Below are 22,171 nucleotides of genomic sequence, written 5' to 3'. Positions count from 1 at the left end.
AACCGTGAATTTGAAATATCTCACATGGAAAGTGGTCATGTGTTGGCTCTGGCTTCGGCCAGGCATGTGTCAGAATTGGCGGCTTTGTCATAAAAAAAGCCCTTACCTGACTTTCCATAGGGATAGGGCAGAGTTGAGGACTCGTTCTCATTTTCTCCCGAAGGTGGTATCAGCTTTTCACTTGAACCAACCTATTGTGGGGCCTGCGGCTACTAGGGACTTGGAGGATTCCAAGTTACTGGAAGTAGTCAGGGCCCTGAAAATGTATATTTCCAGGACGGCTGGAGTCAGGAAAACTGACTCGCTGTTTATCCTGGATGCACCCAACAAGCTGGGTGCTCCTGCTTCTAAGCAGACTATAGCGCGCTGGATTTGTAGCACTATTCAGCTGGCGCATTCTGCGGTGGGACTACCGCAGCCTAAATCTCTAAAAGCCCATTCCACAAGGAAGGTGGGCTCATCTTGGGCGGCTGCCCGAGGGTTCTCGGCTTTACAACTTGGCCGAGCTGCTACTTGGTCAGGGGCAAACACGTTTGCAAAATTTTATAAATTTGATACCCTGGCTGAGGAGGACCTGGAGTTCTCTCATTCGGTGCTGCAGATTCATCCGCACTCTCCCGCCCGTTTGGGAGCTTTGGTATAATCCCCATGGTACTTACGGAGTCCCCAGTATCCACTAGGACGTCAGAGAAAATAAGAATTTACTCACCGGTAATTCTATTTCTCGTAGTCCGTAGTGGATGCTGGGCGCCCATCCCAAGTGCGGATTGTCTGCAATACTTGTAAATAGTTATTGCTACACAAATCGGGTTGTTATTGCGAGCCATCTGTTCAGAGGCTCCATTGTTATCATACTGTTAACCGGGGTTCCTATCACGAGTTATATGGTGTGATTGGTGTGGCTGGTATGAGTCTTACCCGGGATTCAAAATCCTTCCTTATTGTGTCAGCTCTTCCGGGCACAGTGTCCTAACTGAAGCTTGGAGGAGGGTCATAGGGGGAGGAGCCAGTGCACACCAGGTAGTCCTAAATCTTTCTTTAGAGTGCCCAGTCTCCTGCGGAGCCCGTCTATTCCCCATGGTCCTTACGGAGTCCCCAGCATCCACTACGGACTACGAGAAATAGAATTACCGGTGAATAAATTCTTATTTTATTCTTTCTTGTTTGTAGCTCAGTGTTGTCATACTTTCACATATTTGTTATTTGTGTTTTTTAATATTTCTCATACTAGTTAATTAGCAAGACATGTAAAAGCATAACATGTCATCCATTTTTAAACAAATAATTAAAAGTTATATTTTAAATCTTTGTGCGCCAAAAACAGATCCTTTTCTTTTCTTTGTTTTTCTCCTTTATCTTGTATCATGACATGATCTGTGGTAGCACCCCCAAAAGTTTATGAACAATCAATGTTCTATATAAATTAGGGATATTTCCTCTTCCTGTGCAACCGATTCCCCCCCCCCCCCCCCTTTTTCCATTTACGATAACTTGGGCTAAATTCCACACAGGACAATTATTATTATTAATTACAGCAGTTAATGGTCAAACCAACATATAAGGAAAAACCACAGAGAATTATTCTGTCATATGCCAGTCATTTATCCCCCACCCCTTCACGCGGCCCCACGATTGCCGGTGATTTTTACACCATCCTGCCCAGAAACGGGCAGGATTTGGGAGATTCTCCTACTCTTCTGGAGCCTCCCGAAGCTCCCAGGAGGGTAGGCGCACGTATGATGTAGGTGAAATGCGGAGGCAGCAAAATGGTGGCAAACAGGATTTTCAAGCAAAGTAATGGTTAAACAGTCACAGAGCGCAATGCTGACTTTGATATCAGATGGCTGATGTTTAGGACTGACTCTGAAGTAGAATGCAGATAGCAGGATATCCAGATATGACAGGAATGCTTGACAGCGCTATGCAGAGCATTGTGTGTCACAAAATGGAAGTTATCCGCGATCCCCAGCCACGCTCTGTCTTATCTCCACTGCAAGCCTGGGTGTGATCCCTCATCCGTGCGTTCCCCTGAAGTCCTGCGCTGCCGGCCACGGCGCTTGGGACTCCATGTCTGCGCCTCTCTGCCAAGCGGCCATCCACTGCCGCACCACGCCAAAGTTCCCGCCGTTCCGTTCCATGGACAGCGCCATGACAGTCTCTGGTCAGCTGATCTTCCTGGAGCCAATCTGGATTAACTTCCGCGTCATGTGAGCCACTCATCCAGTCAGCTGTAAGCACAGGGTATAAATTCCAAGTCCCAGCACTGGCAAGCTGTCAGTGCTTTGATGTCCTTCAGTTTGTGTAGAGCTCCAGTATCTCCAGCTATATTGACTCAGTACTATCCCACCACAGTACTCGCTGACTCCCTCGCTGGTCTTAAAGGGCCATACAGCTATTTACAACACAGCGTGTCCTAGTGCACTGTAAGTGCTAATCCAGTGCATCTAAAGCAGGCATGTCCAAACTGCGGCACTCCAGCTGTTGAGAAACTATGCATCCCAGCATGCCCTGACACAGCTTTAGCATTCTCTGACAGCAAAACTGTGTCAGGGCATGCTGGGATACGTAGTTTCACAACAGCTGGAGGGGCGCAGTTTGGACATGCCTGATCTAAAGACTTTATACCATCGCGGCATTAGTGTCTCTGCTGGTTCCTACCAGCATCCAGAAAACCAGCTGTTCAAACTCGGTGCACCTCAGTATTCAGAAAACCTGCTGCTGCTGATTTACCAATCCTCCGCATCTGAGAAACCAGTAGTGCTGTTACAGCATTTCTCAGCGTCCTGAAAACCCACTGCGCTATTACACTACTGCTCAGCATCTGGAAAACCTGTATTGCTGACTCCATCAGCATTCCCTACAAACTTAATCCCAAAAACACAATGTTGCATATACAGGTGCCTACCCACTAATTAGTGCATCGGCACATGCATATGCAATCAGGTGCTAGTGTCCACTGAGAGAATAGTGCTTTAATGAAGGTACAGGCTGCTGCTCCCAATTATAAGGATAACTTATGAATAACCAAAAAACAAACAATTACAGGGAAATCACTCTCTGTAAAAAAGGAAGCGCTGCCTATACCTATCTTGAGCGCTGTGGACAGAACTGGGCAGGCTTAATAAATGATCTGCTCATGCAGACGTGGCAGGTTTGTCAATAGGCTCTGGGTAGAAGGTGACGAGCTATGGGGTACTGGAACACTGGTGGTGTGATCCATCAGTACAATAGGTAGCTGGCATGTCTCCATGGCTGAGAGTCTCGTGAAGACTGGTGAGTATCAGGATGCTGGGAGTAGTCAGCAATGCAGGGAAGAGAAATGCTGGACAGAACCAGCACAGCCGAGTTTCCAAATGCTGGACGGGACCAGCGAGGTAGTTGGCAGAAGGCTGGGCGGAACCAGCGCAGTAGATTGTCCAGATGCTGGGCGGAACCAACAATGTACTTGGCAGAAGGCTGATATTTTGATATTGAATTGTCTCTTTTGATAGGTATAGGCAGCACTTCCTTTTTTACAGAGAGTTATTTCCCTGTAATTGTTTGTTTTTTCCCTACAAACTACTCGCTGGTTCCGTCCAGCTACAGGAATACCTGCCTTGCTGACTCCAAGCATTCTCCACAAACTACTCCGCTGGTTCCGTCCAGCTACAGGAATACCTGCCTTGCTGACTCCAAGCATTCTCCACAAACTACTCCGCTGGTTCCGTCCAGCTACAGGAATACCTGCCTTGCTGACTCCAAGCATTCTCCACAAACTACTCCGCTGGTTCCGTCCAGCTACAGGAAAACCTGCCATGCTGACTCCTCAGCATTCTCTACAGACTACTCCGCTGGTTCCGCCCAGCCTTCTGCCAACTACCTTGCTTGCATCTGGACAATCTGCTGCGCTGGTTCCGCCCAGCCTTCTGCCAGCTACCTCCCTGGTCCCGTCCAGCATTTGGAAACCCGGCTGTGCTGGTTCTGCCCAGCATCTGGACAATCTGCTGCGCTGGTTCCGCCCAGCCTTCTGCCAGCTACCTCGCTGGTCCCGTCCAGCATTTGGAAACCCGGCTGTGCTGGTTCTGCCCAGCATCTGGACAATCTGCTGCGCTGGTTCCGCCCAGCATCTGGACAATCTGCTGCGCTGGTTCCGCCCAGCCTTCTGCCAGCTACCTCGCTGGTCCCGTCCAGCATTTGGAAACCCGGCTGTGCTGGTTCTGTCCAGCATTTCTTTTCCCTGCATTTCTTTTCCCTGCTACTAAGAGCCCCGGGCTAAATTTCAGGATATGTGAATGAGAGCGCCGGGCTGGATTTTAGGACATTCTGATGAAAGCACATAATTGGATTTCAGAAAATGCTGATTATCAGAACATGCCAGGACACACGGATAGGTGAAGGCAGCACTGAGCAGGTTGAGGATAGCTGGGTACAGGAACACTCTGATACTAGAAAGGAACAGTGATGTGGCATAGAAAGCATTCAGGTAACATAGACCTGTGATCAGAAGCTATCCCAGAGGGAAAGTGTTGCTCTGACATGGTTTGCTGGGAGTCTCAGGTTTAAATAGGAAGTGGTGAATGTTCATTGGTGACTGGAGTCAGGTGACCACTGCAGCACTGGGATTGGTTTAGAGAATCACATGAAGCAAATCCAAGATGGCTACAGCCATGATGCCAGATGGTTTGTTTACAAACGTCAGAAACTATAATGAGGACCGTGCGGCCATGGGGACTTACAGAGCTCACTGATATGACGTCGCCAACTTAGTTAAGTGTTGCTAAGACCCCGATTCATGATCAGTGCAATAAAACAATGGGCGCCCAAACATTTGCATACCACCCTGTCTAAAGTACAGGAAAATGCATTTTTGGGCACCCATTAAACAGTTGAATCTCACCCGACATCAACCATCCCTATGTATAAGTAGTATTAAGCAGACCTCATGAGAAATGTCGACATTCTGAGGAAGGGGATGGTTAGGATTAGGCTGCAGGTGGAGGTTGGGGTTATAATATGGGAGTGTGGCTAGCTATGGTGGAGGGTTAAGATTAGAGTTAGGGATAGGGGAGAAATACTCAAGGGAATATAGGAGCATCACGATCCATGCCAGAAGTAACTGTCACAGCACCACCCGGGACCCGGAAGAAGACGCCACTGCTGCCAGAAGGCAAGAGACGTGTCGACATGGTCACTGTCAACATTCCGAGTATACCAACATGCTGCATGTCAACAGTTTGACTCTGCTGACATTTGCATATTGCCCTGATGACTGTCAACAAGTCATACCACACCCCTGGGTGATGACTGTATCATTGTGTATGGCAGGTTCTTATATGGTGTGAGGATGCACAAGAGGAGACTTTTGTATTGTAAAGTGAAAAGCAGTTTTAAGGGCCACCTATTATCTGCTCTTATTTATTTATTTATTAACAGTTTCTTATATAGCGCAGCAAATTCCGTTGCGCTTTACAATTTGAAATAAAAATAACAAACTGGGTGATAACAGTCATAGAGGTAGGAAGGCCCTGCTCGCAAGCTTACAATCTATAGGGAAATAGGCATATGTACACAAGGAAAGGTGCTATCTATTGCATAGAATGAGAAGACATGTGAGGATATGTGTGGACTGTACAGAGTGGATGCAATTTGATAGGAAGGTTTATGAAAGTTATGTGGGTGGTTCAGGAATTTGATACGCTTGCCTAAAGAGGTGAGTTTTCAGGGAATGCTTGAAGGTTTGGAGACTAGAGGAGAGTCTTATTGTGCGTGGTAGGGCATTCCACAGAGTGGGTGCAGCCCGATGAAAGTCCTGCAGTCGTGAGTGGGAGCGAGTAATGAGTGTGGATGAGAGACGCAGGTCTTGTGAAGAGCGAAGAGGTCGGGTTGGGAGATATTTTGTGATAAGCGAAGTGATGTACGTTGGTGTAGTTTGGTTAATGGCCTTGTGTGTGAGTAAAAGTATTTTATATTGAATGCGGTAGAGTACAGGTAACCGATGGAGGGACTGACAGAGTGGATCTGCAGACGATGAACGTCTAGCGAGGAAGATAAGCCTCGCCGCTGCATTCAGAATGGATTGTAGTGGTGAGAGTCTCGTTTTGGGAAGACCAGTTAGGAGACTATTGCAATAATCAATGCGGGAGATAATGAGAGCGTGGATTAGAGTTTTATGCAAAAAACAATACATTCACTCACGGGGGTATATTTACTAAGGTCCCGATTTTGACCGAGATGCCGTTTTTTCTTCAAAGTGTCATCTCGGTCATTTACTAAACTCAAATCACGGCAGTGATGAGGGCATTCGTATTTTTTTGGAAGTCCAAGAAAAAAAATACGAATGAATACACCATCGGTCAAATACGCCAGCAAATTAGTAGAACTCGGTCATTTACTAAAAAGTGCAAATCTCAAAAGAGGCAAACACTGCCGTGAAAAAATACAAATCGCAAAAAAGTGCTAAAAAAAACCAGACCTGCTTTTTTGATCCGTGATTGTATAGGCATGCACGGATCCATGAGATCCGTGCATGTATATCAGTGGGAAGGGGTGGGAAAGTGTTAATTTTTACAAAAAAAATTGCGTGGGGTCCCCCCTTCTAAGCATAACCAGCCTCGGGCTCTTTGAGCCGATCCTGGTTGCAGAAATATGGGGAAAAAAGTGACAGGGGTTCCCCCATATTTAAGCAACCAGCATCGGGCTTTGCGCCTGGTCCTGGTTCCAAAAATACGGGGGACAAAAAGTGTAGGGGTCCCCCGTATTTTAGAAACCAGCACCGGGCTCCACTAGCTGGACAGATAATGCCACAGCCGGGGGTCACTTTTATACCGTGCCCTGCGTCCGTGGCATCAAATATCCAACTAGTCACCCCTGGCCGGGGTACCCTGGGGGAGTGGGAACCCCTTCAATCAAGGGGTCTCCCCCCCAGCCACCCTAGGGCCAGGGGTGAAGCCCGAGGCTGTCCCCCCCCCATCCAATGGGCTGCGGATGGGGGGCTGATAGCCTTTGTGAAAAATGATGAATATTGTTTTTAGTAGCAGTACTACAAGTCCCAGCAAGCCTCCCCCGCAAGCTGGTACTTGGAGAACCACAAGTACCAGCATGCGGCGGAAAAACTGGGCCGCTGGTACCTGTAGAACTACTACTAAAAAAATACCCCAAAAAAGACAAGACACACACACCTTGAAAGTAAAGTTTTAATACATACATGCACACAAACATATACACATACTTACCTTATGTTCACACGAGGGTCGGTCCTCTTGTCCAGTAGAATCCATGGGGAACCTGTTGAAAAAATTATACTCACAAAATCCAGTGTAGATCGGTCCTCTTCAAATCCATTTGTAATCCACGTACTTGATAAAATAAAAAAACGGAGTCCCGACCACGAACTGAAAGGGGCCCCATGTTTTCACATGGGACCCCTTTCCCCGAATGCCAGAAACCCACTCTGACTTCTGTCTAAGTGGGTTTCTTCAGCCAATCAGGGAGCGCCATGTTGTAGCACCCTCCTGATCGGCTGTGTGCTCCTGTACTGACTGACAGGCGGCACACGGCAGTGTTACAATGTAGCGCCTATGCGCTCCATTGTAACCAATGGTGGGAACTTATTGCTCAGCGGTGAGGTCACTTTCGGTCAACCGCTGAGCAGAAAGTTCCCACCATTGGTTACAATGGAGCGCATAGGCGCTACATTGTAACACTGCCGTGTGCCGCCTGTCAGTCAGTACAGGAGCACACAGCCGATCAGGAGGGTGCTACAACGTGGCGCTCCCTGATTGGCTGAAGAAACCCACTTAGACAGAAGTCAGAGTGGGTTTCTGGCATTCGGGGAAAGGGGTCCCATGTGAAAACATGGGGCCCCTTTCAGTTCGTGGTCGGGACTCCGTTTTTTTTATTTTATCAAGTACGTGGATTACAAATGGATTTGAAGAGGACCGATCTACACTGGATTTTGTGAGTATAATTTTTTCAACAGGTTCCCCATGGATTCTACTGGACAAGAGGACCGACCCTCGTGTGAACATAAGGTAAGTATGTGTATATGTTTGTGTGCATGTATGTATTAAAACTTTACTTTCAAGGTGTGTGTGTCTTGTCATTTTTGGGGTATTTTTTTAGCAGTAGTTCTACAGGTACCAGCGGCCCAGTTTTTCCGCCGCATGCTGGTACTTGTGGTTCTCCAAGTACCAGCTTGCGGGGGAGGCTTGCTGGGACTTGTAGTACTGCTACTAAAAACAATATTCATCATTTTTCACAAAGGCTATCAGCCCCCCATCCGCAGCCCATTGGATGGGCGGGACAGCCTCGGGCTTCACCCCTGGCCCTTGGGTGGCTGGGGGGGGGGACCCCTTGATTGAAGGGGTTCCCACTCCCCCAGGGTACCCCGGCCAGGGGTGACTAGTTGGATATTTGATGCCATGGCCGCAGGGCACGGTATAAAAGTGACCCCCGGCTGTGGCATTATCTGTCCAGCTAGTGGAGCCCGGTGCTGGTTTCTAAAATACGGGGGACCCCTACGCTTTTTGTCCCCCGTATTTTTGGAACCAGGACCAGGCGCAGAGCCCGATGCTGGTTGCTTAAATATGGGGGAACCCCTGTCACTTTTTTCCCCATATTTCTGCAACCAGGATCGGCTCAAAGAGCCCGAGGCTGGTTATGCTTAGGAGGGGGACCCCACGCAATTTTTTTTTTGGTTTTACACAAATTTTTTTTTTTTTTTAAATGCACAATGAACCCCAGCACGGATCTCACAGATCCGGCCGTGATTCATTGTGTTAAAGTCGGCAGTGTTTTGCTAATCACTCCCGAAAAACACTGCAAAAAATTACGAATGACATCGACATCGGAAATCACGAAAATGCAGAATACTACAGCTTAGTAAATTAGTCGTAATCAATTCAAAAAGTTGCAGTTTTACACTTTCGATGTCATTCGTGATTGAACTTTGACCTTTTTCCGAAAATTACGAATGTTAGTAAATATACCCCACTGTGTGATAGATCCAGAGAGATGTCCCCGTCCTCTTTAGTGTCTGGATCATTCAGAGGAGAATCACAGGATCCCACAGGAGGATCATGTAGGTGGGATTTAGAGTCTCACCTAATTCCAAAGTGACATTATACTGTCTTCTGTAGAGAAGCCATGTGTGTCTTATACACTTATTATACTGTTTAATCTCCATTAAAGAAATCGGGTATTTTTACATTTATTGTTTTGTGGTTGATTCAGGTTGCAGCTCTTTTTTCGAGGTGAAGATAAAGACGGAGAAGAAGACACCTATGTGAGGGGTTGATCAGCAGTGCAAGGAGGAGGAAATCCCTACAGATATCAGCACAGGTGAGCGATACACACTTATTACAGAGAGAGTCCCATATTCTCCTTGTTCTGTCACTGCAACAATAACTTATACTACACCCTGCTATGTCAGTACAAACTAATGAGGGAAATGTATCTGCCCAGCAGGGGAGTCAGGAGCTATCAGCCTCTATTATACTCCTGCTCTCCTCCTCACATCATGTCACTGTGTGTTACCAGCCCAGAGATCTGACCAGTCTCCTCCTCACACTCTCTGGTGTATCTCATACATCAGGAGCCATCAGCCCCTATTTCTCTTATGTCCTAGAGGATGCTGGGGTCCAAATTAGTACGATGGGGTATAGATGGGTCTACTAGGATCCACTGGCACTTTAAGAGTTTAATAGTGTGGGCTGGCTCCTCCCTCTATGCCCCTCCTACCAGACTCAGTTTAGAAAATGTGCCTGCAGGAGCCGGTCACAGCTAGGGGAGCTTCTTTAGTTTTATTTTTTAAGAGTCATTTAGGCACAGGGAAGCTGCTGGCAACAGCCTCCCTGCTCCGTGGGACTTAGGGGGGGAGTAGTGTCCAACCCTCTGAGGTTAATGGCCACTATCTCCGCTGACAGGACACTGAGCTCCTGAGGGTGATGATCGTTAGCCGTCCGAGGCGACCGCTCACTCCCGCAGCATGCCGCCATCCCCTAACAGAGCCAGAAGGTTTTGGTGGTGAGTGTGTCACCGGCAACCCGACGGGCGGGGAGCCGGTGTGAATGGCGGCAACAGGGTGGGAGCACAGTACTGATACTGTGCTCCGGAAGGCTCAGCTGTACAGCAAGTGCGGCGCTATGAGGGGTGCCCTGGGCCAGCGCAAATACCCTTACACTGGTCACTCAGGCTATCAGGGACTCCGGTAAACACTGCTAGCATAATAACACAGGCCATTATAAAATTTAAAATAGTGCGGGAAGACGCACCATGTTTAGGGGCGGAGTTTCTCCTCAGAGCGGATCCAGCAGCTCACCAGCGCCATTTCCTCCCTGCAGATCCACTTCCAGCGACGCTGACAGGGAGCGCTGTCCCTCCACACGACTCCAGCTATACTGTGCGGTACCAGGGGGTTTTAGAACGGGGGGAGGCTGTAATTTCGCTGCGTAGTCTATGGAGAGTACACAGTCAGCGCCAGGCAGTTCTTATATAACTGTCTCTGGGGCGCTGTGTGTGCTGGCTCCAAACTCTGTCTCTCTCTGAAGGTACTTGAGGGAAACTGTGTCTGACATTTTCCTGTGTGTGTGTATGCAAATTCTCACATAACCATGTCCAGGGACTCTGTGTCTTATGCTGCAGAGGAGGTATCTTCTCCAGAAGAATCCATTTCATGTACCCAGGAATGTAATATCATGTCTCAGGCTTCTGAATCTGAGCCACAATGGCTGGCTTCCATTAAGGGAATGTTATCTCAGATTTCTACTAGGGTGGTTCATACTGAGACTAAAACTCAGGTTTTAAGGAAATCTATGGAAGTTTGGTCGGGTTCTGATCCCTATACTTCTAAATCCCCTAGCATATACCCAAAGAAACATGCACTTGCCCAGATTATGCAAGCCGACACGGATACCGACTCTGACACGGCAGACGGTGATGGGGATGTGCTGAGGGAGGCGGCATCCCTTGCAAATGGGGTGCAGCTCATGATTGAGGCCATTAGGGATGTGTTACACATTACTGACCCACCACCTGAGCAGGTTGAGGAGGCTTACTTCACAGACCATAAGAAAGCCTCACTAACCTTCCCTGCGTCTAAAGAATTAAACACATTATTTGAAAAGTCCTGGGAAACCCCGGAGAAAAAATTCCAGATCCCAAAAAGGGTTCTGGTTGCTTTTTCCCTTCCCTGAGGAGGATAAGAAAAAATGGAAAAACCCATCCATAGATGACACATCTGTCTCCAGACTGTCTAAAAAGGTGGTTTTACCTGTCCCTGAATCTACCGCGTTAAAAGAACAGTCTGATCGTAAGATTGACACTACTCTCAAATCCATATACACTGCTTCAGAAGTGGCGTTAAGGCCCACTATTGCCTGTGCATGGATTTCTAAAGCCATAGTAAAGTGGTCAGGCACATTACTAGAGGACTTAGATACGATGGATAGAAGTGACATTGAACTGTTTTTACGTATCATCCAGGATTCTGCGGGTTTCATGGTGGAGTCCATGAAGGACCTGGGTTCTGTCTCAGCACGCAGGGGACTCTGGCTGCTCCAATGGTCGGCAGACGCGGAATCCAGGAGAAGTGTGGAGAACCTACCCTTCACAGGTCATGCTCTATTTGGGGATGCGTGGATTTTCACGGCAACCGCGGGTAAGTCGACCTTTCTTCCCTCAGCTGCTCCTTATACGAAAATAAACTTTTCTTCATCAACATCACAGTCCTTTTGGACCACAAAGACAAAAAAGTCCAAACCTTCTACCACCTTCTTTAGAGGTGGTCAGGCAAAACCCAAGAAGCCTGCACCTGCAGGTTCCCAGGACCAGAAGCCTGCTTCTGGTTCCTCAAAATCTTCAGCATGACGGTGGACCACACAGCCTGGAGAACGGGCTGGTGAGTGCGAGACTCAGAGGTTTCAACCACGTCTGGGTGTCGTCCGGCCTGGTTACAGGATATTGTATCCCAGGGGTACAGACTGGAGTTTCAAGAACTCCCGCCTCACCGATTTCTTCAAATCAGGCTTGCCAGCTTTGACAGAAAGGGCTATCCTACAGGAAGCCATCCAAAAATTGAAAAAGTCAGAGGTCATTGTTCCAATTCCACCTCATATGCAACACATGGGTTACTATTCAAATCTTTTCGTGGTACCGAAACCAGATGGTTCGGTCAGACCGATTTTGAACCTGAAATCGTTAAACCCTTATCTGAGGGAGTTCAAATTCAAAATGGAGTCTCTGAGAGGGGTGATCTCAGGTCTGGAGGAGGGAGAGTTTCTGATATCCCTAGATATCAAGGATGCCTACCTCCACATTCCGATTCGGCCGCTGTATCAGGCTCATCTCAGATTTGTACTGTTAGACAGTCACTATCAGTTCCAGGCACTGCCATTCGGTCTCTCCACGGCACCGAGGGTTTTCACCAAGGTGATGGCAGAGATGATGGTTCTCCTCCGCACACAGGGAGTGAACATAATTCCATATCTGGACAATCTGCTAATAAAGGCTTCGTCCAGGGAGAAGTTGTTGCAGTCCATTGCTCTCACAACTCATCTGCTCAGGTAACATGGGCTCTCATTCCGAGTTGATCGCTAGCTGCTTTCGGTCGCAGCGGGCCGATTAGGTGAAAAAGCAGAATTTTTGCGCATGCGTACGGGCCGCAGTACGCACGCGCAAAGTACTTTCACACAAAACTATGCAGTTTTACACAAGGTCGAGCAACGCTTTTCTGTCGCTCTGTTGATCGGTGAGTGATTGACAGGAAGTGGGTGTTTCTGGATGGTAACTGCCCGTTTTCAGGGAGTGTGCTAAAAAAATGCAGGCGTGACAGGTAAAAACGCAGGCGTGCCAGGGGAAACGGGGGAGTGGCTGGCCGAACGCAGGGCGTGTTTGTGACGTCAACGCAGGAACTAAGCGATCAACTCGGAATGAGGGCCATGGTTGGCTCCTGAACCTTCCAAAGTCACATTTGGAGCCAACAGAGAGATTGTCTTTCCTGGGGATGATCCTCGACACGGAAGTGCAAAGAGTGTTTCTACTGGTGGAGAAATCGTTGGTGATACAATCAATGGTCCGGGATGTCTTGAAGCCTACCCGGGTATCGGTTCATCAGTGCATTCACCTTCTGGGGAAGATGGTGGCCTCCTACGAGCCTCTATAGTTCGGAAGATTTCGTGCTCGGTCCTTCCAACTGGATCTCCTAGACAAGTGGTCGGGATCTCACCTAAACATGCACTAGAGGATACGTCTGTCGCCGAAATCAAGGATTTCACTCCTCGGGTAGCTGCAAATGCCTCACCTTCTGGAGGGCCGCAGGTTCGGGGTTCAGAACTGGATCCTTCTAACCACGGATGGAAGTCTCAGGGGTTGGGGCGCAGTCATTTAAGGGGAAACCTTCCAAGGAAGGTGGTCAAGTCTGGAATCCATTCTTTAAACATTCTGGAACTGAGAGCCGTATACAACAGTCTTCTCCAAGCGGCACATCTTCTGCAAAATCAGGCCATTCAAGTACAGTCGGACAATGTGACGACGGTGGCCTACATAAACCGACAGTGCTAACAAGAATCCTCCTCTGGGCAGAAAAGCACACAGTGGCGCTGTCAGCAATCTTCCTTCCAGGAGTGGACAACTGGGAAGCAGACTTTCTCAGCAGGCACGATCTCCATCCAGGAGAATGGGGCCTCCATCCGGAGGTGTTCACAGAGGTGACCAGTCTTTGGGTCGTGCCTCAAATAGACATGATGGCTTCACATCTCAACAAGAAACTTCTAAGGTACTGTTCCAGGTCGAGAGACCCACAAGCAGTGGCGGTGAATGCCCTGGTAACACCATGGGTGTTCAAGTCAGTGTATGTGTTCCCTCCACTTCCTCTCATTCCAGGAATTCTAAAACTCATAAAGAGAACAAGGGTTCAGGCAATTCTCATTGCTTCGGACTGGCCAAGGAGAGCTTGGTACGGGGATCTTCTGGACTTACTGCTGGAAGATCCGAGACATCAGCCTCTATTATACTCCTGCTCTCCTCCTCACATCATGTCACTATGTGTTACCAGCCCAGAGATCTGACCAGTCTCCTCCTCACACTCTCTGGTGTATCTCACACATCAGGAGCCATCAGCCCCTATTATACTCCTGCTCTCCCCCTCACATCATGTCACTGTGTGTTACCAGCCTAGAGATCCGACCAGTCTCCTCCTCACACTCTCTGGTGTATCTCATACATCAGAAGCCATCAGCCCCCATTATACTCCTGCTCTCCTCCTCACCTCCTCACCTCATGTCACTGTGTGTTACCAGCCTAGAGATCTGACCAGTCTCCTCCTCACACTCTCTGGTGTATCTCATACATCAGGAGCCATCAGCCTCTATTATACTCCTGCTCTCCTCCTCACATCATGTCACTGTGATCTGACCAGTCTTCTCTCCTTCTCATTATCAACCTTCTTATTTCTTCCATTTGTACAAAACAAGTCTCTAACTGTAAAGTCATTTATATAATAATTCTATGAGGTCTATCCCATCTCCAACATGCCTGTCAAACCACTCACACTGCTAGAGAGATGGGTCAGACCTAACTAGAGAGGAGTATCCGCTGGGTTGCCCGGAACAGAAGTATGGGATCGAGCATGATGGGAAGGAGCTTGAGGTGAAGGGGCTGGGACAGAGCAGCAGTTGGCACAAGGGGCAGATCAACGGATAGAGAGGAGGTATGGCAGGACAGAGCAGGGACGTGGTGGGCAGACTGAGGTGACCCAGCATTTGCAGGGTTCCATTACTAGTATTATAATATTATGGTAGACACTACCAATAAGTATTTTTCCTATAGTGCTTGTATATCCCATATTCCCATGTCTGTTGGATGTCTATCTGCCCTTTCCGAATACGCCACTGTCCAATTAAGCCTCAAGCCCTTCCAGTACCCTAAAACCTCTGCGCCAATCATGTTGGAGAAGCTTGAAGTGTGAGATTTGTGTTATGTTAGTTTCAACTTTTGTTGGTCTCCCATTCTGTAATACAAATATTTCTTTAATGTTTCAAGTCATGGGTATCAGTCATTTCTGCTGCGGGGTACACTGGGCTCCACAAGTAATTACATCAAGGTGTAGAGTAGGATCTTGATCCGAGGCACAAACAGGCTGAAAGCTTTTGACTGTTCCCAAGATGCTCAGCGCCGCCTCCATGCACAGGGAGCTCAGTTTGTAGTTGGTGCCAGTAGCAGGTCACTTACCAGGGGGCTGCCACAGGCAGTCTATTCTTAGCTATTAAATTTGACAGAAAAGAAGAAATCTTTTATCAGAATCTACAAGGGCTGCAGCAGGCTAGGTCTAATAGACATCTCTGCTGCAGCTCCATCACCCCCAGCGGCGCTGTATACTCCCGCGCCCTGGTTGCCGGGTCACTGCAGTGGAGGCTCAGGTCTCTTCCAAAGGTCAGTCACACACGCAAACCTCCTGGATTGCGAAGCCGCTGACGATGGGGAAGTAAGAGGCTTCTGTGCCCGCACTTTACTGCGCACTGGTGTGGACACTGATTACTGGGCAGCCGCTCCACTAGCCACCAGGGACAGTAAAGGGGCACAGGTCTGGGTTTTTTTCTCCTATATTAACCCCGTTTTGTACTGCCCGCAGCGCCCGGTGGGGATGCCAGCAGGGGGAGCAGGCCGGACCTGAGGCCCCTCCCCCCCCAGCCCCAGGACGCCAATTCTGCAATGTTCCCGCCCTGGAGCTGCATATCTCTCCCTCACTCCTGACCAGCGGCTATCACAGATTGAGCTGAGCTGTTCCTGGGACTGCTGGGGCAAATCCTCCTCTGTAGAACCGCCTGATTGCAAGTGCTGTGTTTCCTACAGGACACTTAAGTATTCTACCTGTCACTGGGACAGTGTTAGTTAAGAAAAAGTGCATACATTCAGGGTTGTGTGGTACAAACACCCTGTTTTATACATCCAGTCTTTACTGTGCATTGTTATATCTATTGTTATCACATATAGCTATTCTGAGTATTACTTTGTATAGCTAATCCAGTGCAGTTTATGGTACATAATTTCTGCATGGTACGCTTGTGACTATATACGTGTGTGTGCATGTAGCTGCTGCGTGGTTACCTTAATTACAGGGTATTTCACTCTGTGCTATTCCTATATTACTACACCTGAGGGGGCCAAGTGTTTTCTGGTTTTTCTTTGTTTAATATAGGTGTGTATCACAAGATATACTAATGGTGTATTTTTACTTGTGATTTATAGTCACCATATCGGTGGTCATTCCGAGTTGTTCGCTCGCTAGCTGCTTTTAGCAGCCGTGGAAACGCTAATCCGCCGCCCTCTGGGAGTGTATTTTTTCTCCACAGCTCCGCTGAGAAGAAGCTCCCCAGGCTTTCCCCTGCAGATCACGGTAGAAAAGGGTAAAAGGAGAGGGGGGGGGGGGCACATAATTAGGCGCTAAAAACACAATATACAGCAGCTACTGGGTTAACATTAAGTTACTGTGTTATTCCTGGGTTATATAGCGCTGGGGTCTGTGCTGGCATACTCTCTCTGTCTTACCAAAGGGCCTTGTGGGGGAACTGCCTTCAAAAAGGGCATTCCCTGTGTGTGTGGTGTGTCAGTACGCTTGTGTCGACATGTCTGATGAGGAAGGCTATGTGGAAGCAGAGCGGGAGCAAATGAATGTGGTGTCTCTGCCGACGGCACCGACACCTGATTGGATGGATATGTGGAAGGTTTTAAATGATAATGTTAATTCCTTGCATAAAAGGTTAGACAAAGCTGAAGCCTCAGGACAGTCAGGATCCCAACCCATGCCTGATCCTATGTAGCAGAGGCCGACAGGGTCTCAGAAGCGCCCACTATCCCAAATTATTGACACGGATACCGACATGGATTCTGACTCCAGTGTCGATTACGATGATGCATAGTTACAGCCAAAATTGGCTAAATCCATCTGTTACATGATTATAGCTATTAAGGATGTGTTGCACATCACAGAGGAAACCCCAGTCCCTGACAGGAGGGTTCATATGTATGGGGAAAAGAAGCCGCAGGTAACTTTTCCCCCCTCACGCAAGCTCAATGAGTTATGTGAAAAGGCTTGGGAATCTCCAGATAAAAAACTGCAGATTTCCAAAAGGATTCTTATGGCGTATCCAAGAAGGTAGCCCTGCCGTCACAGGATATGGCTACCCTCAAAGATGCTGCGGATCGCAAACATACCCTGAAGTCCATTTATACACATTCAGGTACCTTACTGAGACCGGCAATTGCGTCGGCTTGGGTGTGTAGTGCTGTAGCAGCATGGACGGATACCTTATCTGAGGAACTTGATACCTTAGACAAGGATACTATATTAATGACCCTGGGGCATATTAAAGACGCTGTCCTTTATATGAGAGATGCTCAGAGAGACATTAGCCCACTAGGTTCTAGAATAAATGCTATGTCGATTTCTGCCAGAAGGGTCCTGTGGACTCGGCAATGGACAGGTGATGCAGACTCAAAAAGGCACATGGAACAGAAGTCCTCCCCGGCTTCCACTAAATCCACCGCATGACGCTGGGGCTCCACAGGCGGAGCTAGGCACGGTGGGGCACGTCTCCGAAATTTCAGCCACAAGTGGGTTCACTCCCAGTTGGATCCCTGGGCAATAGATATTGTGTCTCAGGGATACAAGCTGGAATTCGAAGAGATGCCCCCTCACCGATACCTCAAGTCGGCCCTGCCAGCTTCCCCCTTAGAGAGGGAAATAGTGTTAACTGCAATTCACAAATTGTATCTTCAACAGGTGGTGGTCAAGGTTCCCCTCCTTCAACAAGGAAAGGGTTATTATTCGACCATGTTTGTGGTACCGAAACCGGACGGTTCGGTCAGACCCATATTGAATTTAAAATCCCTGAACATGTATCTAAAAAGGTTCCGGTCCAAGATGGAATCGCTGAGAGCGGTCATTGCAAGCCTGGAAGGGGAGGATTTTATGGTGTCTCTGGACATAAAGGATGCATACCTTCATGTCCCCATTTATCCACCTCATCAGGCGTACCTCAGATTTGTGGTACAGGATTGTCAGTACCAATTTCAGACGTTGCCGTTTGGTCTCTCCACGGCTCCGAGAATATTTACCAAGGTAATGGCGGAAATGATGGTACTCCTGCGGAAGCAAGGGGTCACAATTATCCCATACTTGGACGATCTCCTCGTAAAAGCGAGGTCAAGAGAGCAGTTGCTGATCAGCGTAGCACGTTCTCTGGAAGTGTTACGGCAACACGGCTGGATTCTGAATATTCCAAAGTCGCAGTTGGTTCCTACGACTCGTCTGCCTTTCCTGGGCATGATTCTGGACAGAGACCAGAAAAGGGTTTATCTCCCTATAGAGAAGGTTCAGGAGCTCATGACACTGGTCAGGGACCTCTTAAAACCAAAACAGGTGTCAGTGCATCACTGCACTCGAGTCCTGGGAAAGATGGTGGCATCATATGAGGCCATTCCCTTCGGCAGGTTCCATGCGAGGACCTTTCAATGGGACTTACTGGACAAATGGTCCGGATCACATCTTCAGATGCATCGGTTAATCACCCTATCCCCCAGGGCCAGGGTGTCTCTCCTGTGGTGGCTGCAGAGTGCTCACCTTCTCGAAGGCCGCAGATTCGGCATTCAGGACTGGGTCCTGGTGAGCACAGATGCAAGCCTCCGAGGGTGGGGAGCAGTCACACAGGGAAGACATTTTCAAGGTTTGTGGTCAAGTCAGGAGACTTGCCTTCACATCAACATCCTGGAACTAAGGGCCATTTACAACGCCCTACGTCAAGCAGAGACCCTGCTTCGCGGTCAACCAGTTCTGATTCAGTCAGACAACATCACCGCTGTGGCTCATATAAACTGACAAGGCGACACAAGGAGCAGGGTGGCGATGGCGGAAGCCACCAGAATTCTTCGCTGGGCGGAGAATCATGTAAGCGCACTGTCAGCAGTGTTCATCCCGGGGGTAGACAACTGGGAAGCAGACTTCCTCAGCAGGCACGACCTCCACCCGGGGGAGTGGGAACTTCATCAAGAAGTCTTCGCACAGGTTGCAAGTCGGTGGGAACTGCCACAGGTGGACATATTGGCATCCCGCCTCAACAAGAAACTACAGAGGTATTGCGCCAGGTCAAGAGACCCTCAGGCGATAGCTGTAGACGCCCTGGTGACACCGTGGGTGTTCCAGTCGGTCTATGTATTTCCTCCTCTTCCTCTCATACCCAAGGTGTTGAGAGTCATAAGAAAAAGAGGAGTGAGAACAATACTCATTGTTCCGGATTGGCCAAGAAGGACTTGTGGCCTCTTCCTCTAAGACAGGACTTGTTGAAACAAGGGCCCTGTCTGTTCCAAGACTTACCGCTACTGCGTTTGACGGCATGGCGGTTGAACGCCGTATCCTAGCGGAAAAAGGCATTCCAGATGAAGTCATTCCTACGCTGATAAAGGCTAGAAAGGATGTGACAGCTCAACATTATCACCGTATATGGCGAAAATATGTTGCCTTCCTACAGTCAGGAGGGACTGGGCCTAAAATTGGGTTCCATTAAGGTCCAGATTTCGGCCCTATCCATTTTCTTTCAAAAAGAGCTGGCTTCTCTACCTGAAGTTCAGACGTTTGTGAAGGGAGTGCTGCATATTCAGCCCCCTTTTGTGCCCCCGGTGGCACCTTGGGATCTTAACGTGGTGTTGAGTTTCCTGAAATCCCACTGGTTTGAACCACTCAGAACGGTGGAATTGAAATATCTCACGTGGAAGGTGTTCATGCTACTAGCATTGGCTTCGGCTAGGCGTGTGTCAGAATTAGCGGCTTTGTCACATAAAAGCCCCTATCTGGTTTTCCATGCGGATAGAGCAGAGTTGCGGACCCGTCCACAATTCCTGCCAAAAGTGGTTTCATCTTTTCATATAAACCAACGTATTGTGGTGCCTGTGGCTACTACTGACTTGGAGGATTCCGAGTTGCTTGATGTGGTCAGGGCTTTGAAGGTTTATGTAGCCAGAACGGCTAGAGTCAGGAAAACGGACTCTTTGTTTATCCGTATGCTTCCAACAAGCTTGGTGCTCTAGCTTCAAAGCAGACTATTGCTCGCTGGATCTGTAACACGATTACACTTGGGACGGGCGCCCAGCATCCACTACGGACTACGAGAAATAGATTTACCGGAAAGTAAAATCTTATTTTTTTTACAGGAGACTGCTGGCCACAGTCTACCTGCAACGAGGGACTGAGGGGGTGAGCAGTGTCCACCCTGAGGGGTCTTGAGCCACTGCCTCCGTTGACTGGACATTAAGCTCCAGAGAGGACAGATCGCGCCCTGCCACAGGGGAACGCTCACCCCAGCAGCCAGCCGCCACCCCCTCTGTGTGCTGAAGTGTGGCGAGTTAGTCACTGTCCCCCCTTACAAGCGGGGACGGCGGGTTCAGTGTGAAGAAGGCGGCTAAGGGCGGGAGCGTGGTATTGACCGCGCTCTGGGAAGGCTCAGCAGTACTAAGGTGCGGCGCTGTGGGGAGCGCCCTGAGCTAGCACGGGGCCCTACACTGACCACATTAAGCCTGTCGGGGTCCGCGGATCTCAGTCAGCACTAAATTCCTCAGGCCAGTATAATCTACAAGAGCGGGAAAACAGCGCCATTGAAGGGGCGGAGCTTCTCCTCAGAGCAGACCCAGCAGCGTTCAGCATCATTTTTCCTGCCTGCTTTCACTGCCAAGTGGATCCAGGTCCCTCCAGAGCAATCTCCAGCTATCTGTATGGTACCAGGGGGTTGTAGAAGGGAGGGGGAGGCTGTATAAAGGCTGTGTCACCTATTAAGGTACACATTCAGCGCTGGTTAGGGACTCCCTATACCTCTAATAGCGCTGTGTGTGGGTTGGCTCCAATCTCTGTGTCTCTCTGCCATTCTTGGGGGGGAAACTCTGTCTACATAATACCCTGTGTGTTTGTGTGTGTGTGACAACATGTCTAGTGACAATGTTTCATATGCTGCAGAGGATTTGTCTTTCCAGGAAGATTCCATACCATGTAATCAGGATTGCACTGTTATAGCGCAGATCCCAGCTAGAGAGCCGGAATGGTTAGTCTCTCTGAGGGGAACTATTTCTCAGATTTCTGATAGGGTTGCTAGGACTGAACTTGCCACTCAGGTCCTGCAATCCTCGATGGTCGCATTGTCTGATACTGCTTCCTCGGGGTCCCCTGCGGTACATTCTCACAAACGTGCACTTGCAATTATGCAGGATAACACGGACACCGATTCTGACACTGCAGGCGGTGACGGGGATGTGTTGAGGGGGACAGCATCACTTGCTAAGGGGGTACAGTTGATGATTGAAACCGTAAGGGATGTTTTGCACATTTCTGAAACGGTCCCTGAACAGGTGGAGGAGGCCTTCTTTACAGATAGTAAAAAGCCCCCCCTCACCTTCCCGGCATCCAAAGAATTGAACGCTATCTTTGAAAAGGCATGGGAAACGCCGGAAAAGAATTTCCAGATCCCTAAGAGGGTCTTGGTTGCTTTTTCATTCCCAGAGGAAGATAGAAATAAATGGGAGTCCCCGCCAGTAGTCGATGCCTCTGTCTCTAGGCTGTCCAAACAGGTGGTGTTGCCAGTCCCGGGTTATATCACATTGAAGGACCCAGCAGATCGCAAGGTGTACGCTACGCTTAAATCTATTTACATGGCTTCGGGGCTATATTAAGGCCTACTATAGCCTGTGCTTGGATTGCAAAAGCTATTGCCAGGTGGTCAACCACTATGCAGGAGGAATCAACTACGCTGGAAAAAGGTGATGTTGATTTATTTTTACGCAATATTCAGGATTCTGCAGGGTTCCTGGTGGATTCCATGAAGGACCTGGGTTCCATGGCTGCAGGGATCTCCTCCATGTCAGTCTTGGCTCGCAGGGGTCCCTGGCTACGTCAATGGTCTGCGGTCGCGGAATCCAGAAGAGCGTGGAGGGCCTTCCCTACACAGGTCAGGCCCTCTTTGGGGAGGCATTGGATGCGTGGATTGCCACGGCTACCGCGGGTAAGTCTACTTTTCTCCCCACAGCTGCACCGGCTACGAAGAAGTCTTTCACCCCAGCCGCGTCACGGTCCTTTTCGGCCCGCAAGGCCTAGAAAGAACAAGCCTTCAAACACCTTCTTCAGAGGGGGTCGTGCCAAAGGAAAGAAACCTGCTTCCGC

At 48.9% G+C, this 22,171-nt stretch overlaps 1 pseudogene; it reads left to right on the top strand.

Moving 5' to 3' along the window:
• LOC135054741 (oocyte zinc finger protein XlCOF6-like) overlaps window positions 1-22,171 on the top strand; it is a 132,079-nt pseudogene that overhangs the window by 77,221 nt on the left and 32,687 nt on the right.

The sequence above is a fragment of the Pseudophryne corroboree genome, chromosome 3 (genome assembly GCF_028390025.1).
Source record: "Pseudophryne corroboree isolate aPseCor3 chromosome 3, aPseCor3.hap2, whole genome shotgun sequence".
In the NCBI taxonomy this organism is placed as follows: Eukaryota; Metazoa; Chordata; class Amphibia; order Anura; family Myobatrachidae; genus Pseudophryne; species Pseudophryne corroboree.
This window is presented reverse-complemented; position numbering and strand designations above follow the sequence as displayed.